Here is a 26,253-nt window from a genome sequence, read left to right as displayed (position 1 = left end):
CAATTGCTTAGGGATAATTTCACCACTCCTACCACCACTTTTCCACACTCGCTATACTAACTTTATTGCTTATTTATCTAAACAGCCCCTACTTTTTATTTACGCGCTCTTTATTATCTTGCAAACCTATCCAAAAACACCTACAACGTACTTCTAGTTTCATACTTGTTCTAGGTAAAGAGAACGTTAAGCGTGCGTAGAGTTGTATCGATGGTCGATAGAACTTGAGGGAATATTTGTTCTACCTTTAGCTCCTCGTTGGGTTCGACACTCTTACTTATCGAAAGAGGCTACAATTGATCCCCTATACTTGTGGGTTATCAAGCAGCATTCCACATTAAAAATTATGTTTTTATCAATTACCTACTTGAGGACGAGTAGTAGTTAAGCTTGGGGATGCTGATACGTCTCCAATATATCTATAATTTTTTATTGTTCCATGCTATTATATTATCAATATTGGATGTTTTATTATCATTTTATATCATTTTTTGGTACTAACCTATGGACATAGTGCCAAGTGCTAGTTGTTGTTTTCTGCATGTTTTTTACATCGCTGGAAATCAATATCAGACGGAGTCCAAATGCAACGAAACTTCATGAAGATTTTTTTCTGACCAGAAGGAACGTAATGGGCCCTGGCTGTGCCTGGGGGTGCCCCGAGGGAGGCACAACCCACCAGGGCGCGCCAGGAGGCCCATGCGCGCCCTGGTGGGTTGTGCCCACCTCGGGTGCCCCCGGACCGCCTCTTTGCTCTATAAGTACCCCAATATTCCCAAAACCCTAGGCGAGTCGACGAAATATTCATCCAGCCGCCGCAGAGTCCAGAACCACCAGATCCAATCTAGACACCATCTCGGATGGGGTTCACCACCTCCATTGGTGCCTCTCCGATGATGCATGAGTAGTTCTTTGTAGACCTTCAGGTCCGTAGTTAGTAGCTATATGGCTTTATCTCTCTCGCTGAATTCTCAATACAATGGTCTCTTGGAGATCCATATGATGTAACTCTTTTTGCGGTGTGTTTGTTCAGATCTGATGAACTTTGAGTTTATGATCAGTTCTATCTTTTTATATCCATGAAAGTTATTTGAGTTTCTTTGATCTCTTATATGCATGATTGCTTATAGCCTCGTATTTCTTCTCCGATATTTGGGTTTTGGTTGGCCAACTTGATCTATTTATCTTGCAATGGGAGGAGGTGCTTTGTAGTGGGTTCGATCTTACGGTGCTTGATCCCAGTGACAGAAGGGGAACCGACACGTATGTATCATTGCTACTAAGGATAAAATGATGGGGCCTATCTCTACAGAGGTAGATCTTGTCTACATCATGTCATTGTTCTTATTGCATTACTCCATTTTCCCGTGAACTTAATACACCAGATGCATGCTGGATAGCGGTCGATCTGTGGAGTAATATTAGTAGATGCAGGCAGGAGTCGGTCTACTAATCTTGGACGTGATGCCTATATAATGATCATTGCCTGGATATCGTCATGATTATTCGAAGTTCTATTAATTGCCCAACAGTAATTTGTTTACCCACCGTTTGCTATTGTTTTCTCGGGAGAAGCCACTAGTGAAACCTACGGCCCCGGGTCTTCTTTCTCATATATTTGCCTTTGCGATCTACTTTTCTTTTGCATTTATTTCCAGATCTATTAAACCAAAAATACAAAAATACCTTGCTGCGTTTTATTTATTTGCGATCTATTTATTCAATCTACTACAATTTATTTCCCGTCCATGCACCGTTTGAGGCGTCGTACCCGAAAGGGATTGACAACCCCTTTAACATGTCGGGTTGCGAGGTGTTGTTATTTGTGTGTTGGGGCTGTTTACATTGTGTTGCTTGGTTCTCCTACTGGTTCGATAACCTTGATTTCATATCTGAGGGAAATACCTACCGCCGCTAAGCTGCATCATCCCTTCCTCTTTGGGGAAATACCGACGTAGCTTCAAGCGACATCACCCCTCTCAACGAGGTAAAAGCCTACGTCCTGCTTCTAGTTGTATTGATTGAGTTTCGATTACAAGGGAGCGAATACGCTTGACCTAGTTCTCGATTGCTTGTTTCTTGAGTTAACCCGCCGCCGGGTCTCACCTTTATATACAGGTTAAACCTGGCGGCTTACAGAGTCCCGGCCGGCTCACACAACGTGCCCGGCTCGGTTTCTAAATTGTCATGCCTTACAGAGCAAGTCCTACCATGGCGGTTCACAGCCCCAGTCCTGGGCCTTTAGCAGGCATGCCTCCATGAGCCATCGTCTTCTTATCTCTTCCTGGGCCTTGATACGTCTCCAACGTATCTATAATTTTTTATTGTTCCATGCTATTATATTGTCCATCTTGGATGTTTTATATGCATTTGTATGCTGTTTTATATGATTTTTGGGACTAACCTATTAACCTAGAGCCCAGTGCCAGTTTCTGTTTTTTCCTTGTTTTTGAGTTTTACAGAAAAGGAATACCAAACGGAGTCCAATTGACGTGCCAATTTTTGATGATTTTTATGGACCAAAAGAAGCCCCCCGGAGTAAAAGAGTTGGGCCAGAAGAGTCCCGAGCCATCCACAAGGGTGGAGGGCGCGCCCTACCCCCTGGGCTCGCCCCCTATCTCGTGGATGACTCGGAGACCCCCCTGACGTGAGATCGACGCCAAAAATTCCTATAAATATAGAAACCCCCAGAAAGAAACCTAGATCGCGAGTTCCACCACCGCAAGCCTCTATAGCCACCAAAAACCAATCGGGACCCTGTTCTGGCACCCTGCTGGATGGGGAATCCCTCACCAGTGGCCATCTTCATCATCCCGGCGCTCTCCATGACGAGGAGGGAGTAGTTCACCCTCGGGGCTGAGGGTATGTACCAGTAGCTATGTGTTTGATCTCTCTCTCTCTCTCTCTCTCTCTCTCTCTCTCTCGTGTTCTTGATTCGGCACGATCTTGATGTATCGCGAGCTTTGCTATTATAGTTGGATCTTATGATGTTTCTCCCCCTCTACTCTCTTGTGATGGATTGAGTTTTCCCTTTGAAGTTATCTTATCGGATTGAGTCTTTAAGGATTTGAGAACATTTGATGTATGTCTTGCATGTGCTTATCTGTGGTGACAATGGGATATTCACGTGATCTACTTGATGTATGTTTTGGTGATCAACTTGCGGGTTCAGTGACCTCGTGAACTTATGCATAGGGGTTGGCACACGTTTTCGTCTTGACTCTCCGGTAGAAACTTTGGGGCACTCTTTGAAGTACTTTGTGTTGGTTTGAATAGATGAATCTAAGATTGTGTGATGCATATCGTATAATCATACCCGCCGATACTTGTGGTGACATTGGAGTATCTAGGTGACATTAGGGTTTTGGTTGATTTGTATCTTAAGGTGTTATTCTCGTACGAACTCTAGGATATATCGAACGGAAAGAATAGCTTTGTGTTATTTTACTATGGACTCTTGAATAGATCGATCAGAAAGGATAACTTTGAGGTGGTTTCGTACCCTATAATAATCTCTTCGTTTGTTCTCCGCTATTAGTGACTTTGGAGTGACTCTTTGTTGCATGTTGAGGGATTGTTATATGATCTAATTATGTTATCATTGTTGAGAGAACTTGCACTAGTGAAAGTATGAACCGTAGGCCTTGTTTCCTAGCATTGCAATACCGTTTATGCTCACTTTTATTACTTGTTACCTTGCTGTTTTTACAATTTCAGATTACAAAAACCTATATCTACGATCCATATTGCACTTGTATCACCATCTCTTCGCCGAACTAGTGCACCTATACAATTTACCATTGTATTGGGTGTGTTGGGTCCACAAGAGACTCTTTGTTATTTGGTTGCAGGGTTGTTTGAGAGAGATCATCTTCATCCTACGCCTCCCACGGATTAATAAACCTTAGGTCATCCACTTGAGGGAAATTTGCTACTGTCCTAGAAACCTATACACTTGGAGGCCCAACAACGTCTACAAGAAGAAGGTTGTGTAGTAGACATCAAGCTCTTTTCTGGCGCCGTTGCCGGGGAGGCTAGGTAAGCGGCACTAACACCCTGTCAACTAAGCTCTTTTATGGCGCCGTTGCCGGGGAGGTTAGTGCTTGAAGGTATATCTTTAGATCTTGCAATTGAGTCTTTTAGTTTCTTGTTTTATCACTAGTTTAGTTTATAAAAGAAAACTACAAAAAAATAGAATTGAGGGTGCCTCATATGCTTCATCTTTTTAATGTCTTTTGTGAAAATGACGGAAAGGAAAATTGTGCCCAAGTGTTAGAAGAAGAAATCTATAAGATGTTTGGCACTAAAATTTTGAATGATGAGCATGATTGCAATTTTGTTATTATGAATTCTATGAATATCCATGATGCTAATAATATGCAAAGCCACAAGCTTGGGGATGCTATGTTTGATGAAGATGATATTTTTCCCCAAGTTTGGATGAGCAAATTTACTATGATGAAAGCATGCCTCCTATCTATGATGATTATTGTGATGACATGTATGCTATAAAGAATAATGATAACCATGAAACTTGTCATCTTGATCTTAATTTTTAATCACACGACAGTTATTTTGTTGAGTTTGCTCCCACCACTATTCATGAGAATAAATTTGCTTATGTGGAGAGTAATAAAATTTCTATGCTTATGCATCATGAGAATAATGCTTTATGTGATGGTTATATTGTTGAATTCATTCATGATGCTACTGAAAATTATTATGAGGGAGGAATATATGCTTGTAGGAATTGCAATAATATCAAGTTTCCTCTCTATGTGCTTAAAATCTTGAAGTTATGCTTGTTTTGCTTTCCTATACTAGTTGATTCTTGTTCCCATGAATTGTTCTCTCAAAAAATCCCTATGCATAGGAAGTGGGTTAGACTTAAATGTGCTAGTCATATTCCTCATGATGCTCTCTTTATGTTTCAATTCTTATCTTTTATGTGAGCATCATTGAAATCATCATGCCTAGCTAGGGGCGTTAAACGTTACCGCTTGTTGGGAGGCAACCCAATTTTATTTTTGTTCATTGCCTTTTGCTCTTGTTTAGTAATAAATAATCTATCTAGCCTCTGGTTAGATGTGGTTTTATGTTTTAATTAGTGTTTGTGCCAAGTAGAACCAATAGGATCTTCTTGGGTGATAGTTGTTTGATCTTGCTGAAAAAGACAGAAACTTTATGCTCATGAAAATAATTGTTAAAATTTACCAGAACGTGATAAAATGCCAATTATTTTTGCAGAAGATCAATATACAAATTATCCAGCTTTTCCTAGTTTTTCAGAATTTTTGGAGTTCCAGAAGTATTCGATTGATACAGATTGCCACAGACTGTTCTGTTTTTGACAGATTCTGTTTTCTATGTGTTGTTTGCTTATTTTGATGAATCTATGAGTGGTATCGGAGGGTATGAACCATAGAGAAGTTGGAATACAGTAGATATGACACCAATATGAATTTAGAATGAGTTCACAACAACACCAATATGAATCTCCACTGTCCGACTTAGGATAATGTATCATTATCGATTCCTTATTAATCCGCTATAACCCGCCATGACGGCACATAGCAGAACCATTCTAACCCACCATGACATCATGTGCATTAATTCCGCACAAGGCCTAGCATATCTCAATGGATCTTTATCTTAATAGACCTCCCAAAAATCGAGGCGCCTGCATTGCTAGCATAATCATTTTACCTCCTCGATTTTCGTGCATGCCATCTTATCACCCCTTATAAATAGGGACAGGGGGCCCTCTTATTCACAGCCTCTTCCTCTTCATCTATTTCCTTGCGACGCCACTGCAGCCCGAGCTCCGCCGCCGCCGTCGACCTTCTTCAACAACTCCGACCAAGGCCGCTGTATCAACCTGACCGTGTCCAGAGAACAGTGGCGCTCCTCCGCTGATCATCTGCCTCGCTAGGTACCCCTCTCTCTCTACTTCCCATCTGTATTAGGGTTTCCTCTATTCGTCAGCGTTCATCCACGTTTATCATAGTTCTCTTGGCCAATGCTCATTTTGATCGAAAAAACAGTAAGGATGTTGCGCGGTAGCAGTTTTAGCATCTGTTTCCAATCGTAGATGCATCCTATCTTCGTGAGATTCAAACCCAGCTTGTGTGTTCTTCCACCGTCATATTTAGGTTTAGCAATTTTTCTCCTTTCCTGAACTGCTGTAGATCGTAAATATAATCCATCACTTGTGGAACCTGTTTGTCCAACACTTAGTGAAATTTTGCTCAATTCCCAGATCTTATAACCATCTGTCCAATCACTTGTTGTATGGGCGGCTCAAACATAGATATGTATATACTTGTGTATCACTGTTATATAAGCGGCTCATAGAATATGTTGTGACCTGGAAAAAACACCAGCCGACTCTTTGATACAACATTTAAACCGTCGATATATGTCCAATATCCGTATCACCCAGTGTCGCTTTGCCGGCTTAATCATGCCAATCTCTTCTTCTATAACATGACATATTTGCACCAATATCTCATTTTCAGGCTTTTCATTGAGAAAATGACTAAGACCTGTTGGGGAACGTAGTAATTTCAAAAAAAATCCGACGCACACGCAAGATCATGGTGATGCATAGCAACGAGAGGGGAGAGTGTTGGCCACGTACCCTCGTAGATCGAAAGCGGAAGCGTTAACACAACGCGGTTGATGTAGTCGTATGTCTTCACGATCCGACCGATCAAGTACCGAACGCACGGCACCTCCGATTTCAGCACACGTTCAGCTCGATGACGTCCCTCGAACTCCGATCCAGCCGAGTGTTGAGGGAGAGTTTCGTCAGCACGACGGTGTGGTGACGACGATGATGTTCTACCGACGCAGGGCTTTGCCTAAGCACCGCTACGATATTATCGAGGTGGATTATGGTGGAGGGGGGCACCGCACACGGCTAAGAGATCAAGAGATCAATTGTTGTGTTTATGCGGTGCCCCCTGCCCCCGTATATAAAGGAGCAAAGGGGGGGAGGTGCGGCCAGCCTTGGGGCGCGCCAGGAGGAGTCCTACTCCCACCAGGAGTAGGACTCCCCCCTTTTCCTAGTTGGATTAGTACTTGGGAGGGGGAAAAGAGAAGAGGGAGAAGAAGGAAGGGGGGCGCCGCCCCCTTCTCCTTGTCCTATTCGGACTAGGGGGGAGGGGCGCGCGGCCTAGCCCTAGCCGCCTCTCCTCTCTTCCACCTAGGCCCACTAAGGCCCATTATGTTGACGGGGGGTTCCAGAAACCTCCCGGTACTGCGGTAAAATACCGATTTCACCCGGAACACTTCCGATATCCAAACATAGGCTTCCAATATATCAATCTTTATGTCTCGACCATTTCGAGACTCCTCGTCATGTCCGTGATCACATCCGGGACTCCGAACAACCTTCGGTACATCAAAACATATAAACTCATAATATAACTGTCATCGAAATGTTAAGCGTGCGGACCCTACGGGTTCGAGAACTATGTAGACATGACCAAGACACGTCTCTGGTCAATAACCAATAGCAGAACCTGGATGCTCATATTGGCTCCCACATATTCTACGAAGATCTTTATCGGTCAGACCGCATAACAACATACGTTGTTCCCTTTGTCATCGGTATGTTACTTGCCCGAGATTCGATCGTCGGTATCTCAATACCTAGTTCAATCTCGTTACCGGCAAGTCTCTTTACTCATTCCGTAATACATCATCCCGCAACAAACTCATTAGTTGCAATGCTTGCAAGGCTTAAGTGATGTGCATTACCGAGAGGGCCCAGAGATACCTCTCCGACAATCGGAGTGACAAATCCTAATCTCGAAATACGCCAACCCAACAAGTACCTTCGGAGACACCTGTAGAGCACCTTTATAATCACCCAGTTACGTTGTGACGTTTGGTAGCACACAAAGTGTTCCTCCGGTAAACGGGAGTTGCATAATCTCATAGTCATAGGAACATGTATAAGTCATGAAGAAAGCAATAGCAACATAGTAAACGATCGAGTGCTAAGCTAACGAAATGGGTCAAGTCAATCACATCATTCTCCTAATGATGTGATCCCGTTAATCAAATGACAACTCATGTCTATGGCTAGGAAACATAACCATCTTTGATCAACAAGCTAGTCAAGTAGAGGCATACTAGTGACACTATGTTTGTCTATGTATTCACACATGTATTATGTTTCCGGTTAATACAATTCTAGCATGAATATTAAACATTTATCATGATATAAGGAAATAAATAATAACTTTATTATTGCATCTAGGGCATATTTCCTTCCCACTTGCACTAGAGTCAATAATCTAGATCACATCGCCATGTGATTTAACATCAATAGTTCACATCACCATGTGATTAACACCCATAGTTCACATCGTCATGTGACCAACACCCAAAGGGTTTACTAGAGTCAATAATCTAGTTCACATCGCTATAACACCCAAAGAGTACTAAGGTGTGATCATGTTTTGCTTGTGAGATAATTTTAATCAACGGGTCTGTCACATTAAGATCCGTAAGTATTTTGCAAATTTATATGGCTACAATGCTCTGCACAGAGCTACTCTAGCTAATTGCTCCCACTTTCAATATGTATCTAGACCGAGACTTAGAGTCATCTAGATTAGTGTAAAAACTTGCATTGACGTAACCCTTTACGACGAACCTTTTGTCTCTTCCATAATCGAGAAACATATCCTTATTCCACTAAGGATAATTTTGACCGCTGTCCAGTGATCTACTCCTAGATCACTATTGTACTCCCTTGCCAAAATCAGTGTAGGGTATACAATAGATCTGGTACACAGCATGGTATACTTTATAGAACCTATGTCCAAGGCATAGGGAATGACTTTCATTCTCTTTCTATCTTCTGCCGTGGTCGGGCTTTGAGTCTTACTCAATTTCACACCTTGTAACACAGACAAGAACTCTTTCTTTGACTGTTCCATTTTGAACTACTTCAAAATCTTGTCAAGGTATGTAGTCATTGAAAAAACTTATCAAGCGTCTTGATCTATCTCTATAGATCTTGATGCTCAATATGTAAGCAGCTTCACCGAGGTCTTTCTTTAAAAAAACTCCTTTCAAACACTCCTTTATGCTTTGCAGAATAATTCTACATTATTTCCGATCAACAATATGTCATTCACATATACTTATCAGAAATGCTGTAGTGCTCCCACTCACTTTCTTGTAAATACAGGCTTCACCGCAAGTCTGTATAAAACTATATCCTTTGATCAACTTATCAAAGCGTATATTCCAACTCCGAGATGCTTGCACCAGTCCATAGATGGATCGCTGGAGCTTGCATATTTTGTTAGCACCTTTAGGATTGACAAAACCTTCTGGTTGCATCATATACAACTCTTCTTTAATAAATCCATTAAGGAATACAGTTTTGTTTATCCATTTGCCAGATTTCATAAAATGCGGCAATTGCTAACATGATTCGGACAGACTTAAGCATAGATACGAGTGAGAAACTCTCATCGTAGTCAACACCTTGAACTTGTCGAAAACCTTTTTGCGACAATTCTAGCTTTGTAGATAGTAACACTACTATCAGCGTCCGTCTTCCTCTTGAAGATCCATTTATTTTCTATGGCTTGCCGATCATCGGGCAAGTCAACCAAAGTCCACACTTTGTTCTCATACATGGATCCCATCTCAGATTTCATGGCCTCAAGCCATTTTGCGGAATGTGGGCTCACCATCGCTTCCTCATAGTTCGTAGGTTCGTCATGGTCTAGTAACATAACCTCCAGAACAGGATTACCGTACCACTTTGGTGCGGATCTTACTCTGGTTGACCTACGAGGTTCAGTAATAACTTGATCTGAAGTTCCATGATCATCATCATTAACTTCCTCACTAATTGGTATAGGCGTCACAGAAACTGGTTTCTGCGATGAACTACTTTCCAATAAGGGAGCAGGTACAATTACCTCATCAAGTTCTACTTTCCTCCCACTCACTTCTTTCGAGAGAAACTCCTTCTATAGAAAGGATCCATTCTTAGCAACGAATGTCTTGCCTTCGGATCTGTGATAGAAGGTGTACCCAACTGTCTCCTTTGGGTATCCTATGAAGACACATTTCTCCGATTTGGGTTCGAGCTTATCAGGTTGAAACTTTTTCACATAAGCATCACAACCCCAAACTTTAAGAAACGACAACTTTGGTTTCTTGCCAAACCACAGTTCATATTGTGTCGTCTCAACGGACTTAGATGGTGCCCTTTTTACGTGAATGCAGCTGTCTCTAATGCATAACCCCAAAACTATAGTGGTAAATCGGTAAGAAACATCTTAGATTGCACTATATCCAATAAAGTACGGTTATGACGTTCGGACACACCATTATGCTGTGGTGTTCCAGGTGGCACGAATTTGTGAAACTATTCCACATTGTTTTAATTGAAGACCAAACTCGTAACTCAAATATTTGTCTCCGCGATCAGATCGTAGAAACTTTATTTTCTTGTTACGATGATTTTCCACTTCACTCTGAAATTATATGAACTTTTCAAATGTTTCAGACTTCTGTTTCATTAAGTAGATATACCCATATCTGCTCAAATCATCTGTGAAGGTAAGAAAATAATGATACCCGCTACGAGCCTCAATATTCATCGGACCACATACATCAGTATGTATGATTTCCAACAAATCTGTTGCTTGCTCCATTGTTCCGGAGAACGGCGTTTTAGTCATCTTGCCCAAGAGGCATGGTTCGCAAGCATCAAGTGATTCATAATCAAGTGATTCCAAAATCCCATCAGCATGGAGTTTCTTCATGCGCTTTACACCAATATGACCTAAACGGCAGTGCCACAAATAAGTTGCACTATCATTATTAACTTTGCATCTTTTGGCTGCAATATTATGAATATGTGTATCACTACGATCGAGATCCAACAAACCATTTTCATTGGGTGTATGACCATTGAAGGTTTTATTCATGTAAATAGAACAACAATTATTCTTTAACTTAAATGAATAACCGTATTGCAATAAACATGATCAAATCATATTCATGCTCAACGCAAACACCAAATAACACTTATTTAGTTTCAACACTAATCCCGAAAGTGTAGGGAGCGTGCGATGATGATCATATCAATCTTGGAACCACTTCCAACACACATCGTCACCTCGCCTTTTACTAGTCTCTGTTTATTTTGCAACTCCCGTTTCGAGTTACTACTCTTAGCAACTGAACCAGTATCAAATGCCGAGGGGTTGCTATAAACACTATTAAAGTACACATCAATAACATGTATATCCAATATACCTTTGTTCACTTTGCCATCCTTCTTATCCACCAAATACTTGGGGTAGTTCCGCTTCCAGTGACCAGTCCCTTTGCAGTAGAAGCACTTAGTCTCAGGCTTAGGACCAGACTTAGGCTTCTTCACTTGAGCAGCAACTTGCTTGCCGTTCTTCTTGAAGTTCCCCTTCTTCCCTTTGCCCTTTTCTTGAAACTTGTGGTCTCGTCAACCATCAACACTTGATGTTTTTCTTGATTTCTACCTTCGTCGATTTCAGCATCACGAAGAGCTCGGGAATTACTTTCGTCATCCCTTGCATACTATAGTTCATCACGAAGTTCTACTAACTTGGTGATGGTGACTAGAGAATTTTGTCAATCACTATTTTATTTGGAAGATTAACTCCCACTTGACAAAGCGATTGTAGTACCCAGACAATCTGAGCACATGCTCACTGCTTGAGCTATTCTCCTCCATCTTTTAGCTATAGAACTTGTTGGAGACTTCATATCTCTCAACTCGGGTATTTGCTTGAAATATTAAGTTCAATTCCTGGAACATCTCATATGGTCCATGATGTTCAAAACGTCTTTGAAGTCCCGATTCTAAGCCGTTAAGCATGGTGCACTAAACTATCAAGTAGTCATCATATTGAGCTAGCCAAACGTTCAGAACGTCTGCATTTGCTCCTGCAATAGGTCTGTCACCTAGCGGTGCATCAAGGACATAATTCTTCTGTGCAGCAATGAGGATAATCCTCAGATCACGGATCCAATCCGCATCTTTGCTACTAACATCTTTCAACATAATTTTTCTCTAGGAATATATCAAAAATAAACACAGGGAAGCAACAACGCGAGCTATTGATCTACAACATAATTTGCAAAATACTATCAGGACTAAGTTCATGATAAATTTAAGTTCAATTAATCATATTACTTAAGAACTCCCACTTAGATAGACATCCCTCTAATCCTCTAAGTGATCACGTGATCCATATCAACTAAACCATGTCCGATCATCACGTGAGATGGAGTAGTTTCAACGGTGAACATCACTATGTTGATCATATCTACTATATGATTCACGCTCGACCTTTCGGTCTCCGTGTTCCGAGGCCATATCTGTTATATGCTAGGCTCGTCAAGTTTAACCTGAGTATTCCGCGTGTGCAACTGTTTTGCACCCGTTGTATTTGAACGTAGAACCTATCACACCCGATCATCACCTGGTGTCTCAGCACGAAGAACTTTCGCAATGGTGCATACTCAGGGAGAACACTTATACTTTGATAATTTAGTGAGGGATCATCTTATAATGCTACCGTCAATCAAAGCAAGATAAGATGCATAAAAGATAAACATCACATGCAATCAATATAAGTGATATGATATGGCCATCATCATCTTGTGCTTGTGATCTCCATCTCCGAAGCACCGTCATGATCCCCATCGTCACCGGCGCGACACCTTGATCATCATCGTAGCATCGTTGTCGTCTCGCCAACTATTGCTTCTACGACTATCGCTACCGCTTAGTGATAAAGTAAAGCAATTACATGGCGATTGCATTGCATACAATAAAGCGACAACCATATGGCTCCTACCAGTTGCCGATAATTCGGTTACAAAACATGATCATCTCATACAATAAAATATAGCATCATGCCTTGACCATATCACATCACAACATGCCCTGCAAAAACAAGTTAGACGTCCTCTACTTTGTTGTTGCAAGTTTTACATGGCTGCTACGGGCTGAGCAAGAACCGTTCTTACCTACGCATCAAAACCACAACGATAGTTTGTCAAGTTGGTGCTGTTTTAACCTTCGCAAGGACCGGGCGTAGCCATACTCGGTTCAACTAAAGTTGGAGAAACTGACACCCGCCAGCCACCTCTGTGCAAAGCACGTCGGAAGAACCAGTCTCGCGTAAGCGTACGCGTAATGTCGGTCCGGGCCGCTTCATCCAACAATACCGCCGAACCAAAGTATGACATGCTGGTAAGCAGTACGACTTATATCGCCCACAACTCACTTGTGTTCTACTCGTGCATATAACATCAACGCATAAAACCAGGCTCGGATGCCACTGTTGGGGAACGTAGTAATTTCAAAAAAATTCCTACGCACACGCAAGATCATGGTGATGCATAGCAACGAGAGGGGAGAGTGTTGTCCACGTACCTTCGTAGACCGAAAGCGGAAGCGTTAACACAACGCGGTTGATGTAGTCGTACATCTTCACGATCTGACCGATCAAGTACCGAACGCACGACACCTCCGAGTTCAGCACACGTTCAGCTCGATGACGTCCCTCGAACTCCGATCCAGCCGAGTGTTGAGGGAGAGTTTCGTCAGCACGACGGCGTGGTGACGATGATGATGTTCTACCGACGCATGGCTTCGCCTAAGCACCGCTACGATATTATCGAGGTGGATTATGGTGGAGGGGGGCACCGCACACGGCTAAGAGATCAAGAGATCAATTGTTGTGTCTATGGGGTGCCCCTGCCCCCGTATATAAAGGAGCAAAGGAGGGAGGTGCGGCCAGCCTTGGGGCACGCCAGGAGGAGTCCTACTCCCACCGGGAGTAGGACTCCCCCCTTTTCCTAGTTGGATTAGGACTTGGGAGGGGGAAAAGAGAAGAGGGAGAAGAAGGAAGGGGGGCGCCGCCCCCTTCTCCTTGTCCTATTCGGACTAGGGGGGAGGGGCGCGCGGCTCAGCCCTAGCCGCCTCTCCTCTCTTCCACCTAGGCATACTAAGGCCCATTATGTTGCCCGGGGGTTCCGGAAACCTCCTGGTACTCCGGTAAAATCCCGATTTCACCCGGAACACTTCCGATATCCAAACATAGGCTTCCAATATATCAATCTTTATGTCTCGACCATTTCGAGACTCCTTGTCATGTCCGTGATCACATCCGGGACTCCGAACAACCTTCGGTACATCAAAACATATAAACTCATAATATAACTGTCATCGAAATGTTAAGCGTGCGGACCCTACGGGTTCGAGAACTATGTAGACATGACCAAGACACGTCTCTGGTCAATAACCAATACCGAACCTGGATGCTCATATTGGCTCCCACATATTCTACGAAGATCTTTATCGGTCAGACCGCATAACAACATACTTTGTTCCCTTTGTCATCGGTATGTTACTTGCCCGAGATTCGATCGTCGGTATCTCAATATCTAGTTCAATCTCGTTACCGGCAAGTCTCTTTACTCGTTCCGTAATACATCATCCTGCAACAAACTCATTAGTTGCAATGCTTGCAAGGCTTAAGTGATTTGCATTACCGAGAGGGCCCAGAGATACCTCTCCGACAATCGGAGTGACAAATCCTAATCTCGAAATACGCCAACCCAACAAGTACCTTCGGAGACACCTGTAGAGCACCTTTATAATCACCCAGTTACGTTGTGACGTTTGGTAGCACACAAAGTGTTCCTCCGGTAAATGGGAGTTGCATAATCTGATAGTCATAGGAACATGTATAAGTCATGAAGAAAGCAACAGCAACATGCTAAACGATCGAGTGCTAAGCTAACAGAATGGGTCAAGTCAATCACATCATTCTCCTAATGATGTGATCCCGTTAATCAAATGACAACTCATGTCTATGGCTAGGAAACATAACCATCTTTGATCAACAAGCTAGTCAAGTAGAGGCATACTAGTGACACTATGTTTGTCTATGTATTCACACATGTATTATGTTTTCGGTTAATACAATTCTAGCATGAATAATAAACATTTATCATGATATAAGGAAATAAATAATAACTTTATTATTGCCTCTAGGGCATATTTCCTTCAAGACCGTGACTGCATGTAATTGGACCGCTTCAACCATTACAAAGCAAACCCTGAACGAAGATATCCAAATGGGTGTCTTAGCAGCTAAGGATGTTATCCACTGGCGAGCTCCAGGGACGGAGATCAGACCTAAGCCAAAAGAAGGCGAGGTCGTAGTTTTTGCTGATCATATGCTCCGGGCTTTTCTCCACCCGGCTCAAAATTCTTTCGTGATGTTCTGCACTTTTTACAACTTCCTCCCCAAGACATTGGCCCAAACTCTATTTCCAACATCTACAACTTCTGAGTTTTTTGCGAAGTATACCTTCAAGAGGAGCCTAGTGTTGATATTTTCAGAGAGCACTATTATTTGAACTGCCAGCCGATTTTACAGATGGACCTAGCTTAGAACTTGGGGGAATTTCCATTCAAAGACGCAAATAAGCCACCTTCCCTTCAGCTGCACTTCCTAGCCATCCTAAAGACTGGAACCAAACCTGGTTTTATTGTCAAGATACATCTCCAGCCGACGAGAATCCTTTGCCGGGTTTCCATGACAGCCGGCTTAGCTCAAGACATCCGCTCCCGGACTGGATCAGCACCGAGGAACATGCTAAATATATGCCCACTTTTTCAAAGATCAGAGCCTTGATGGCTAATGGCTTAACCGAAGTCAATTTAGTCCGATGCTGGGTCTCCTGGAGGATTTTTCCCTTGAGTTGCTGGCCCAGCTTAATGTGTGAATACACTTGTGATGTGAAAGACCCACAACGTCAATGCAACATACGTCTGGAAGATAGTGATCTCAACAGGATGACAAAAATGCTGCTCGGGGAGAATTTGGAAGCTTGTAGCAAGACGAAGCTGAATCCATTTTGCACCCTTAACATGGCTCCAGCTGTAAGTACTTGAAGCTATTTTTACTTCATCTATTATTCATACATTACCTTCTCCTTATTATCACTTGTTTACTTCAGGCCAATTCCTCTTTCTGCAATAAGAAACTTCAGGGTAAGCCGACCAAGAAGGTCAGGGCAAAGAACAAGGCTCCCAAGAAGCCTACCAAGAAGAAAACAGATGCAATTGATCCATTTACTCTGGATGATGAGTCGGAGGTAGAACTTGACTCCCATGGCTCCTTTTTTGTACATATTATTAACGCTAACGCCTCTTTAGGATGACGCGGAGACCAGCCAAGCAGATGCTGTAGAGGTAACTACTATTTCCTCCGACTCAGAGCCTTTGTCAAGACAGAAAGTTTGGCACGGGACCCGAAAAGTAAGGTTTTCTCGCCCTTTAGCTTACTTGGACCCAAACTTTATTTAGAAGAAACGACAGCATGAAGCTCGACGTACAACCCGGAACGACGGAGGGGGAGACCTTCATACCGGCTTACCCAATACACCGGCTCCTCACAAACGCCGAGCAGAGGTTCCTCAAAACTCAAACTTCTCTTTTCCAAAGGCGGGTCTTATCCATCAACCGCTTAATCCTTCCGACTCAAATTATCAGGGAAGCTCTCACTCTTCCTCCAGCGACTCTACTGGGACTCAGATTCCTCCCTTCAAAGTTGCTCCTAGGTGAGAACATTTAACCTCTTTGTTTTTAAACACCTTACCAACTGATATGTTAACATCTTCATGTGTCTTGTTTCAGCGGTATAGCCAAACCCAGCAAGAAATTGAAGATGAACAAGCTGGCTGAAGACCCCAAAGTTACTGAGCTGGAGAAGCATACCATGTCTGAGGCTTCTCATCAAGCCCTTGGAGCTGCTGCTGATGACCCGCCACCAGAGACTCACAACGTCGCAATGGATCCAATAGGTGTTGACCCATCCAACACTAAACCGCCAAGTCCCACCAAGCCTACTGAAGAAGAGGCTGAAGACGTTGTAGTCACCAGGACTAATTATACTGAACCAAGCAACCCCACAGTTTTATTGAAGCACAGTTGAAAGTGCAATCATGCCCTTACATCATGTTTTGATGTTGATGACAATATACATGTAGGGGACTAACAATGTTCGTCAAGTGAATCTCAGGTGTTAGTCCCCAGTTCATCAAAAGTGTGTGGATCGTGAGAAAACAAAGTGGATTGTGCTCAAGGAAGACATGTCAAAATGAATACATATTTGTTTTCTTGAGTATAGGATCCCGCACTATTAAGAGGGGATCGATAGGGTTAGTAAAAGACTTGCTCTTGCCACAAATCTCCTTCCTAAAATTCATTAAGATCTATCACTATTCTCTCTGGCTCATTCTGCCTATGGCCATGCCAGATGTCCGGACTGCCTGCCGGATGTCCGGCCCGCACGCCGGATATCCGGACCTTCCTATCCAGAGAACTACATATGGAGGTGCTTTCTTCCGGATGTCCGGGCTGCCTGCCGGATGTCCGGGCCACCTGCCGGATATTCGGCCCGCATGCAGGATGTCCGAGCCCTGCTATCTAGAATACCACATATGGTGGCGTTTCCTTCCGGATGTCCGGCCCTCTATGCCGGATGTCCGGGCTCTCCATACACCCTGGATTTCCGGGCCTCCATGCCGGATGTCCGGCCCAAGCTATCCAGAGAGCGTCTTCAGTTGCGTGGGCCAGCCGGATGTGCGGCCACCTTGCCGGATGTCCGGGCTATGCCCCGGATGTTCGGGCCCTCTGTTCTGTTCTCTGCTTTCTGCCTCTATCCACATACTGCACTAGGCTGGATGTCCGGGCCTTGGCTCGGATGTCCGGGCTACCCAGTCACTTACACTACAACGACCATATTTTCTCACACACTATATATAGCCCTCTTCCCCATGGGAGAGGGTTGACCATTCACTTTGAACAAACCCTAGAACACATTTCACTCTCTCTCTCACTCTACCACACCAAATCTTAGATCCCTAAGGGATTTGAGAGCATTTGAGAGAAGTTGTCCGACCAAGTGATAGATCCACTCCTTCCCCTTGTTTGCACCAAAGGAATTCATGATTTGAGCAAGTCTTGAGCTTTTCCCCATCGTTCTTGTTATTCCTGGAGGTTGGAGACTCCTAGGCGGTAGGAGTCTTTCGTAGAGGAATCGACCATTGTGATTACCCCCGGAAAAGTTTGTGAGGGTTTGAAGACCACCCCAAGGTCTACCACTAGCGATTGAGAAACGCCTTCGTGGTGTTGTCTCAAAGAGAGAATAGGGTGAGCCTTCGTGGCATTTGTGTGCCTTCGTGGTAACATCCACCTCTCTAAACGGTGACGTAGCTTCCCTCCAAGGAAGTGAACATCGGCATACATCCTCGTCTCTCGGAGTTGTGGTTATTCCTAACCCTAACTCTCTACTTGTGGTTATTTGTCTCTTAGCACTTACTTTACCATATTGTGCTTGCTTACTCACATATTGGTATTACTTGTTTATCTTGCTTAGCTCTTAGCATCATACTTGCAATAGTTAGGCTCACTTTCATATTCCGCATTATTGCCTAAAATTTATAAGTAATAACTAAAATTTGTAATTATACCTATTCACCCCCCCTCTAGGTCCATCTCGATCCTTTCAATTGGTATTAGAGCCTCGTACTCTATTCTTGTGGCTTAACCTCCCTAGAGTGTGATGAACCCCGATGGGACTCCCCTTGTTGCAGATCCGAAGAATACGGGCGCAGCTCCACGGAAGTCAAGTCCTTCACTTATGAGGATCTGGAACGGGCTCTTGCTAAGCAAAAGGAGGAGCATGATGCTTCTCTTGAGGCCTTGGTCCAAATGAGAATAGCCACACTAACCACGATGCTTGCACCACTTTCTGGTGGTGCAGCCTCGAGGCCAGCTGTGCCTACTCCTTCACTTGGCCAATAACCTCCTAGTAATGAACACTCTAGTGTTCCTTTGGCTTTATGCAAGACCTCAAATAGAGAAACCAAAGTATAACCCTCAAGGCAAACCTCCTTTACTTGATGACACTATCAATTTTGCTTTGTGGAGAGTTGCTATGCAGGATCATCTTCGATATGGAAATGATGAGATGTTGGAGATCTTGGAGTATGGCTACCAAGCTGTTGACCCGAAGAATCTTACTCCAAGAGAGGTACATGAAAAGAATCTCAATGACACAGCAACCATGTGCATAAGGAGAGGTATGACTGACAAGCAAAGGAGACCATACATACATATCACAAGTGCCAAGGAATTATGGATAGCATTGTGAGGACCAAGACCGGTACCTCCACTCTCCGGCTTGCTCAATATGAAATTGCCAAGGGTCAATTGCAAAACTTTTGTATGGAGAAAGGTGAATCTCCCAAGCAACTCCTTGAGCGTCTCATGACTCTCACCGCTGACATCGAGTCATGTGAATGTGACAAGACACAAGATGGATTCAACTTGACTAAGCGATTCCTCGTGGATAAGTTGCTTCATGCTCTTGCTCCATATCATCACCGAATGGTGTGGGACATAAGACAACACCATGGATTCAAGGAAATGAGTTCGGATGACATCATATCCACTTTCCAACTATTTGAAGAGTCAAAGGCAAATGCTACAAAACATCTTGCCATGCATGGTACCTCAACATCAAAAATCAATCTTGCATTGAAGGCCAAGCATGTAATTGAAGAAGAGCAAAGTGAAGAAGAAGAAGATGATGAGGATGAAGACGGTGATGAGATTGATTCCGATGAGAGCCCTTCATATGAAGACATTCCCTCTTTGTCAAGAAGTTTAGCGCGGGAAAATTCAAGGGAAGATTCCAGAAGAAGAAAGTGAGAAAATGTTACAACTGTGAAGAAGCAAACCACTTCTCCAACGATTGCCCCTATGAGAAGAGAGAAGATAAACCAAGGTTTCCCAAGACCTTTCCCAAGAAGAAGTTGCCAAACCCCTTGAACTCAAACCTCAAGAAGAGAGATGGGAAAGCAATGGTTGCTCATGAAGAATCCGATCCGGATGATGTTAGTGGTGTTTCCGGAGTTACTCAAGATTCTCAAAACACCTTGAGGCTAGTAAACAAGAGTGGTGATGTTGTCACCTACAACTATATGAAAGACTACAAGGGCAACACTCACAAGTGCCTAATGGCAAAGGACGTGGTAGAAGACGGAGAGGACCAAAACTCTCCTCACAAGGTCAAGGTAACCCCACGATCAAATCCTCCTCTCTTCACTCCTCCTACTCCTAGTGATGAGTACCTTGATGCGGAGGATAATTATGATGATAATGATATAGATGACCCCATGTTTGCTAAATTAAATAAGGTCATGTCCTCCCTCAAAGGAAAGAAGCTCACTATGTTTCGCATGCTTATGGAGATGGTGGGTAAGCACACCGTCACCATTAAGGAACTCGAAACCCTCGTAACCAAGGAAAAGGAAATATATGAAATCCTTGAGCGGAAAGTCCAATATGAGGAAGCACGAAACGATGAACTATGCTTTAAAATTGGTGCAAACATTGATGTTCATGCTAAAGATCTTGCCTCCTTGAAAAAGGCGCGAAGAGTTGATGAATGATAAAAGTAAGCTTGTGAAGTCTCATGCTTCTCTCTCTAAGGATTGTGAGCTCCTATTCGTGTCCCCCAAGACTAAGGAAGAAGAGCCCACCCTTCTTACAAAGAGTTTTGAGACGCTCAAACTTACTTATCTTGAAACTCTAGCCAAGGCTTACTCTTCTCCTATTATCAATGTTGATGCTTGTACTACTAACTCTAGTAGTGATCTAGCATCTATTCTTGAGGAGAATCGCTTTCTCAAGGCTCAAATCGAGAAAGGTCTCATGAGATGTGCTCAAGGACAAAAGAACCTTAATGAGGTATTGAGCCAACACAATAAGGTGTTTGCCAAAGAGGGGCTCGGGTTTGACACAAGCACAAGCAAGAAGAAGACGTCGTCTCAAAAGTGCACCACCCCTCTAAAAGAAACATTTGTACAAGAAGGGCACAAGGAGAAAGGTAAGGTTGTTAGTGTGAAGGTTACAAGGGTCATTCCCACTCTCAACAAGCCAAAAGAGTTCATGCCTCCATCCTATGTACTTCGTAAGACTAAGGATGGAGAAGTCTATGCAAAATTTGTTGCTCCTCGAAATACATTCCGATTCTATACTATTTGGGTCCCCAAGACCCTTGTGACTAACCTGAGAGGTCCCATTGCAAAATGGGTGCCTCTAACCAAGTCATAATTGTGTGTAGGTTGCTTTCTCTGGTGGAGTAAAATGGGTGATTGATAGTGGATGTACCAATCATATGACCGGAGATAGCAAATTGCTCTACGATTTCATGGAAGCTATTCAACCATTTATGAGCATTATGTTTGGTGGAGGATCAAAAGGACAGGTACTCGGGTTGGGCAAGGTGGCTATCACAAATGACATGTCTCTTGCAAATGTCATGCTTGTTCAATCCCTTACATATCATTTGCTTTTTGTTCGCCAATTGGCTTCTGTTGGTTATGATACAATCTTTGGACTAACAGATGTGAAAGTCTTTAAGAGAGATACTCTCGAAGTGGCCTTTGTTGGAGAGTTGGATGGCAACCTTTACACGGTTGATTTCTCGAAAGAGAGCACATTCCATGCAACTTGTCTAATGGCCAAGGCCGACAAGGGGTGGCTATGGCATCGCCGGCTAGCCCATGTCAGCATGAGAAATCTTCAAGATCTCTTAAAGGGTAATCACATCCTTGGACTAACCAATGTCTCTTTTGAGAAACACTAGTATTCGTCGGTGCTATACAAACGGTTTTTAACCCCTTTCCGCGACGGCATTTGGGACTGTCGCCAAGTGAGTGTGGGCGATAGGGGGTCCTTCCCACACGACCCAGAAACTGTCGAGGATATGGAGCAGTGATCCAGAGGCCTTCCAAAATGTAATCGTGTACGACACAACACACACTAAATTCTTTCGCACGTGTGGCATCGGTGATTAAACGTTTCTAATGACGCAGTGAAACCATACGGTCTGTCGTAATGAACCATTTGGGAAACAGTATGTAAGGCACACGGGCCAACATATGAACTGTGTGCAATTTGTGCCCCATCGCACACGAGTTTTCTGCGTGACCCGTCTGCCATGCAAGACTCCATCGCACACGTTTGCCAACAATTACCATCTGCATTAATGTTCTATCACAAACGGTTCAGGAGCCCCTTCGCACACATACAAGTGCTGCAGACCGTTTGTGATTTGTTGGGTATCACCGACGGTTGCTGCAAGAGTGACGTGTGCTTTTCGTTTGGGATCCCACACGTTTCCCGAAAAAATATGATTGGGATTGTATTTTACATTGGGCACGGTTTACTCCCAGTTCTCGTGTGCGATAACGCGATATCACAAACGGTTCCGGAGACCCTACGCACACGTAGTAGCGCTGCAAATCGTTTGCGATCTGCTATGTATCACCGATGGTTCCGCTATGATTGACGTATGCTTTCCGATGTGGACCGCACACACTCATTTGGTTGAACCGTCTGCAGAGCAATTGCCAGGTTAAAAAAAATATCCCATTTTGAATCGGCATGCAAAAAGAAAATTCGCCACAATATTCAATTGAACAAATAAACAAAAATATCATATTTTGAATCAGCACGCAAAAAGAAAATTCACCACAATATTCAATTGAACAAATAAACAAAAATATCCCATTTTGAATCGGCACGCAAAAAGCAAATTCGCCATAATATTCAATTGACAAATAGTGTCCACAGGAAGAACATTCATCAGATTTCGCAACAATTGCAATTGAACATATGGTAGCTAAATTCCAATGATTTGTCCACACATATATGCATTACATAATTAATCATAGTGTACGAAATACGAAGACCTCATCAGATGGAAAACAATGGATCCATGCGTTATATGTTTAGCGGCTAACTCTTACTCAATGTTTCACGAGAACGCATGCTGAAATCTTCATTATCACCAGTGGGATTGATGTAGTGATCCAGGAAGAAGTCGATGATAAATCTCCGAACCATCAGCAATTCACCAGCCGGGAGTGGTTCAGGGGTCCTCGGTTTTAAGACGAGTTGCACTATTTTTAAGATCAGAATGTGCCATATGAGTGAAGTAGAAGATATTAATTAATATAGACTTACTGGTACTAATTCGTGAGGATCGTCACAACTATCAGCAGATTTGCAGATGGAGATCATGTGTCTGCAAACATAGTATCCACAAAGGTTGGTCCCTGCTTCTTGTAGAGGACACTGAAATTTTTTGTACATAATTAGTCATGTATTTGTCCTGTTAGGAACAACCTAACCGGTGTTAGATGTATTATTTTTTCTTTGGACAGAATAGAAATAGGTTCATTTAGAAGCTTGAACATTTGACTAGCGCAAGGAAAGGTATTTGCAGACTGTTGGATAAATTTTCCGAAAATAACGGATTTCAGTGTGTTACCAGAGAAACAATCTCGTGCTGCAGAGGTAGTTTCCTCTTGAACAGGTTCCCTGGTTTAGTTTTCCACAATGCGAGCACACTGCAAATGATGATGAATTTTGACAACATCAATAATTTAACCAGATATGAATGCAAATTAATTTCAACATCATAGAATTCAATACCTATCCAAGAATTGCTAAACATGCATCAGATCCTGAGCGTTTGTTGACTCTCTGAGAGAATCGATGTAGTAAACTGTGTTCTTGTTTGGAACAATGAATACCAATATCCAGTGATCGCTACATATTAAGAAAGCCATGAACTTACGAATTATGTCAAAATTTGAAAGACAACAAGTGTATGCGTGGTTGTTTACTTGACTTACCGTTCATGATATGGCCAAAGAAATGATTCTGCAAGGGACGTGTTTTCAAAGAGACAGACGACCATGTTAACGGCCCAGTCTGTAGGTCCTTACCATGTATTGTTGTGCCATTTGCTAATTCAGGATCTATGAAATACACACTCTCCCTTTTTCTTCTCTGCACGTTCAATCCCCTGAGAGGAATAAAATGCAGTTAGCTGTTTATCATTTACAGCCTTGTATGGAGAAGTTGATCAGTGTTTGTTAAGTACTTACAAAATCAGGCATCTAACAAGAGTGGCATCGAGCACGTTGAAGTTGAAGAAGAGATGTAAGTCCTCGAAACTCACATTGATGGAACCAGCATTGCGTCGAAAATGATCTCTGTTGTAGTGGACTAGCAAACCATGATGACCTTCTGACATTAGATCCATGCAATATTCATGTAACTCGCGGCAACTGGAGCTGCACTCACCAAAGTATTCACCAACAAGAAATGGCTGGCCATGGACGTACTTGCGTTCTTGAAGTACGTCTGCTTTACTTTTAGCAAGCAACAAATCTACTTCTTCATCATCCATGGCGTCATAAATAATATTACTCCCCAATTCGAACAAGCTGTTGTTAATTTGGTTTTGGGCGATGAGTGCTTTAAGTAAGAGGCAATCGTTCTCTTTCCTCTTCACTCTCCCGCTGCGCTTCCTCATGGGTGTAGCCTTTTTGTCCACTTCCTTCTTGGCACTTGAAGCATTTCTGGCAGAACGTCTGGTTGCCTGCAAGGTAGACTGCCGAGCAGATGGTGAAGCTTGGACGGACTGCTTAGTAGAAGGTTTATCTATGCCAGACCGCTGAGCTGGCGGTGCTGCTATGATGGACTACTGGGCTATAGGAGCAGAGGCATCGGACTGCTGACCATGCATTGAAGCTATGTCAGGTTTCTGCGCAGGTGGTGCCAACTTGTCGATGTGCCGAGGAAGCCATGCCAACGCGTTGGTTTGCTAAGCAGGAAGTGCTGACGCATTGGTATGCTGATCACGTGACTGCGGACCGATGAACTGATGAGCAGTCGGTTCTGGACCTACAGACTGCTTAGCAGTCTGTTCCACCAGGTTGGTCTGCTGAGCATGTGCTGCAGCTAGGTCTCCCCCCCCTGCTTCAGCGGCCGACATCTGAACCGATGGTGCGTCTTCAGCAGTTGTAGGCCTTGCCACTGGCTGCTTTGGGGCGGAGGATGACATGGCATGTACGCCACAAAGTCGGTTTGGCTGATCACAGGTTGATGCATCATCCCGCGAGAGCTGCTGTGGTAAGGAGAGTGTCACCTGTTGAGGGGCGACAGTGATTGCTCTTGGTGGGGCTTCAGGGATCTCATCGATGAACTCTATTTCCTTTCGTGGCCCCTGGATGTGATGTAACAGTGTTTCTCCCAAGGTCCTTTGCTCATCGAAGTCTCCTAGGATATTCTTCAGGGCAAATTCATTGAATCCAGGCTTTATTTCAGTCACGTAGCACTTCGCACAGCCCGACTTCAATGGCACATTGTCCAAAAAGAGGCCATCTTCCAAGAAGGGTGGGCAAACCCAGGCTGTTACACATCTTAATGTACCTTCATAATGTGTAAGCACGCCCTTCAGTGTGTCTTTCATTCCAAATGGATCAGATATAGCATCATCACGAGCAGCTCCAGTCTCAGTGCCGCTGGGGTCAGCTGATGCACAACTACTCTTGTGCAGTGTTGTCGCGCAATAAGCAGCATCCTCCATGCCCGCCTCTCCTCCCATATGCTAGCTATCTATCAATGTTAGAGTCTTTTGCATCATCATTGACTCCTCAACATCCTTTCGAACAGCCGGATAAATCTCCTTCCTCAACCTTTCATACAATGCATTCTGCTTCATTTCACTCCTCACTTTTTTCATGCTGAGCCTCTCTTCTTTGTACAGTGTGAAAGCCCTCTTGTGTGGGACATTAACACCTATACCCCTTGCACGGCTAGGGGGCTCTTTTGTTTCCAGAGCAATGGACTGAATGTCACATGGCCCTGAGTTCCTTTAGAACCTTCCAGGGATCTTGGAAGCCTCTAACATCACTTGATACAGTTTGGCATCATGTGAGTTTTCAAAGTAATAAGTTCCGTCATCATGCCTCTTTGCACGTGCCCACAAGTAGTCTCTGGCGCGTTCGCCCCTGATTTCACTAAAGGCCGGATTCCCACCCGCCGCTACTGCTTCTTTGTCCTCCTGTTCCCATATCAGTTTCATGTCGTAGTATCCTGACACACCCATACGGTGGGGGTGTATGTTCTTCTTCTGAAGTTTCAATTGCTTGAAACTCTTCTTAGCAAACTCTTTAGTTGCCCTGGCCCTTTTGAATTCTGCACAGTCTGCCTTTGTAATTTGGGGGTATGCGGGGATTGGGTCCTTGCCTTCACTCAAGTACTTCTTGTACAGCACG

Source organism: Triticum aestivum, chromosome 1D (genome assembly GCF_018294505.1).
Source record: "Triticum aestivum cultivar Chinese Spring chromosome 1D, IWGSC CS RefSeq v2.1, whole genome shotgun sequence".
Taxonomy (NCBI): Eukaryota; Viridiplantae; Streptophyta; class Magnoliopsida; order Poales; family Poaceae; genus Triticum; species Triticum aestivum.
Note: the sequence above shows the minus strand (reverse complement) of the source record.